The following is a 3355-nucleotide window of genomic DNA, read 5'->3' as shown; positions in this document are numbered from 1 at the left end:
ACATTTCTTGATGAACTGATTGAAACTTTAGAAGTCCCCTGCTGGCTTGTGGCCCCAGCAGAAGGCCCTTGGAGTTCCAGGATGAAGACAGTTGGTGTCCTGGGACTCAGGCCCTCTGCAGCCGGCCCAGCAGCGCGGCGGGCGGACAGCCCGGAGCCCCGGGCCGGCCTTTGTGCGCCGGCGGCCGCTTTTGTGCGCCCCAGGGCCGTGCGCCCCGCCGGGCGGCCGCCTCTGCACGGATCAACCCCACCGCGCGCCGTACCTGGCCCTTTGTCACCAGCTGCCAAAGAATTCACAAAATCAAATTTATTTTCCGATTACCGCCGGGGGGCCCCTTTGTGCGGCGAGGTCTCTTTAACCTCTGCGATTCCAGTCGAGTCTGTGGAGGCCTTTAAGAAAAAGCCTCCGCCTCCCGCCCGCGCCCAGCGCCCCGCTGACTCCTGGCCCCCGTGGGAACTCGCCGCTGCGCAGTCTTCTCTCAGTAAAGATGCTAACGAGCCCCAAGGCCTGGGCTTCTCAAGGGTCCTGCCTGCTAACGGGGATAAATCAATAGGCATCTTGAGTTCGGATGGTGTGTTTCCTTTCCCCCCCGCTTAGGAATGCATGGATGGACGTTAACTCCATGTCTTACCAGCCCAGCACCGTCCTCAGCCCGCGGGCAAGTCCAGTTTCACCCTCTGAGCGTTCCCTCTTACCAGCTCCTGGCCAGTGCCCGTCTGCCCGAAGCCACAGGCCGATCTTAAAATGCTTCTCTTCGGCCGGATTCTCAGGTGTCTTGGGCACCTGAAGATGAAAAATGGTACCATTATTTTCCTTGATTATGTTGAGATTTCCAGAAATGAATACAAAATACTGCCTTGCCTTGCCAAGTTTTGGCGGCAGTGGGGTTGAGGAGTGTGGTTTCTGGTTGTTTTTTGGTGATTGTGTGGGGAAATACATGTTTTTCTTTGAAAGAAAACCAGTTTTTTAAAGGTACGTAGGCCTTCCCTGGTGGTGTAGTGGTTAAGAATCCGCCTGCCAATGCAGGGGACACAGGTTCGAGCCCTGGTCCGGGAAAATCCCACATGCTATGGAGCAACTAAGCCCGTGTGCCACAACTACTGACTCTAGAGCCCATGAGCCACAACTATTGAGCCAGCGAGCTACCTACAACTACGGAAGCCCACGCACCTGGGGCCCGTGCTCCGCAACAAGAGAAGCCACTGCAATGAGAAGCCCATGCACCACAGCAAAGAGAAGACCCCGCTCGCCGCAACTAGAGAAAGCCCCCCGCACAGCAACGGAAGACCCGATGAAGCCAAAAATAAATAAAATAAATAAATTTAAAAAAATAATAATCTGCCATCAATTTAAAAAAAAGAGAAAAGGTAATGTAGAGTAGGCCCATCCCTACAACATATATCACCTCCACTTTTTTTGTCCACTCATAAATTAATGTGTAGGAGAGATGGATGCACAAATCCACCAACCCATCAGCATCATTCCAATAATACCCTCAAATGAAAACAGTTTCAAACACCATCATCATTCATACATTCATTATAAAATAATATACAGTGCTCTAATTTGAATTATATAGTCATGAAGCAAATAAATCCATAGGAGAATTAAATCCAATAGGAGAATTTGGTGCATTGATTGTAAATTATGCATGTTCTAAATCTTTTGCAAACACTAAAAAAATGGTAATGATATATAGCATTTAGCAGGAGTCTTTTTTTTTTTTCTGCTACCTCTTTTTTTTTTTTATCGTGAGAATTTGGAGATGCCACTCAGTTACTCTGTGACTAAAGGAAAGGAGTATAAATCAATGCCACATTTGCTAACAAACAGCATTCCTCTCTTTATCCACATCTGTGTGTCTCCACACGCACACACACACACACACACACGCGCACCACAAGCGCTTGGCCCCCTCAGCTTCCCCATAATTTCGTAAAAGAGTGACTCTAATGTTTTCTGCTTCGTAGGGAGGTGGTGGGCACAGCAGTGAATTGGATACCTACACCAGAGAAGGCCTGAGAGGCGTAATCAAATAAGGGAGCCACTTGAACTGAGCTCCCAGCAGGAGCAGAAGGGAGGCCTGGAGAGGTTACAGGTACTTTTTATCTAGCCTCGCAGGAGAGCACCAACTTCCTGCTGTTAGAAATTTGTCTGCAAATTTTTTCCTCATTCAGACAGAGAGCTGGGGTCCTGGACACACTGGGTTGATATGATAACTTGATTAAGGCTGGGACAGATGACATGGAAGCACCAAGTCAGCTCAAAGGAATCTGTGTTCCCCTCTTTAACCTCTCCTTGGGAGCCTACAAATTATATCTATTAATGTATCAGCCCCCTGGCATCGCACAAATATGCCGTCCGCTTAAATGTATGTCAATCATTCACAGGAGCCTTTGTGGAATACCCACCATGCTTTCATTTGTCTTCTATCTTAAAAAAAAAAAAAAGTTTAACCTGTTGGGTTGTGCAGACAAAGGCTCGTAGCCTGTCTCCTCCTGCTGCAATCACTTGGGAAGTAGAAGTCGAGTTGTCAGCCCAAGCGTTCAGAGAATCATTTAAATGGGCCCCGGGCAGCTGGATTGGATCCAGGGGAGGAACACTCCGAGGAGGAAGGATTTGGAAACCATGTTCAGTGAAGCACGAATGGAAAAAACTGAGGATTAGCCTGCAGAAGAGAAAACGCAGAGAGAACTTGAGATCTGAAGAAGTGAAGTGCTGAATGGAAGAAGGATGAGCGTCTTATATGGGCCCCAGGAGAGCCCAGGGAGAGACAGGTGTTCCCAGAGAGCCAGCAAAGTGCCTGGATGAGAAATGGGCCACGTGCTGGAACCACCCCAGGCGGATGTGAGGAAATCTGCAGTGTGGTCACAGCTGTGGAAATCACAGCTTCCCCTCCCAGAATCTGAGCCGGGAGACAGCCAACCATTGAAAGGCTAAGAAAACTTCAGCTCCAAGTACTGGGGGGAGAGGAGGTGAACTGAGGGTTAATTTAGCAAACAATACAATGGACAGATTTTTTAAGTGTACAGTTCAATGAGTTTTGACAAATGGAACCTAAGTAACTACCAGCCCAGGCAAGATAGAAAACATAACCATCACACCAGAGAGAGGTTCCCTTTGTACCACTTCCAGTCAAACTGCCCCACCCCACCCCTACCCTGGCAATCACTGTTCCGATTTCTCTCACTCTAGATCCATTTTGTCTGTTTTGGAACTGCATTTAAATGGAATCATTCAGTATGGACTCTTTTGTGTCTGGCTTCTTTTACTTTATGTGCTTTTAAGATCCATCCATATAGTTTGCTCCTTTTTATTGCCTAGTAGTTTTTCCAATAAGGATACAGCATATTTT

General features: G+C 48.0%; 1 long non-coding RNA gene across 1 annotated transcript; it reads right to left on the bottom strand.

Moving 5' to 3' along the window:
- Positions 1-291: 291 nt before the first annotated feature.
- On the bottom strand, positions 292-2641 carry LOC307053634. Its single transcript, XR_013810917.1, has 3 exons — positions 2458-2641; positions 696-783; positions 292-532 (listed from the first exon to the last, which is right to left on the bottom strand). It is a non-coding gene; the product is annotated as an uncharacterized lncRNA (long non-coding RNA).
- Positions 2642-3355: the final 714 nt, after the last annotated feature.

The sequence above is a fragment of the Hyperoodon ampullatus genome, assembly GCF_949752795.1.
Source record: "Hyperoodon ampullatus genome assembly, chromosome: 5".
In the NCBI taxonomy this organism is placed as follows: domain Eukaryota; kingdom Metazoa; phylum Chordata; class Mammalia; order Artiodactyla; family Ziphiidae; genus Hyperoodon; species Hyperoodon ampullatus.
The sequence above is the reverse complement of the archived record's forward strand: the minus strand, read 5'-3'. Positions and strand labels throughout refer to the sequence as shown.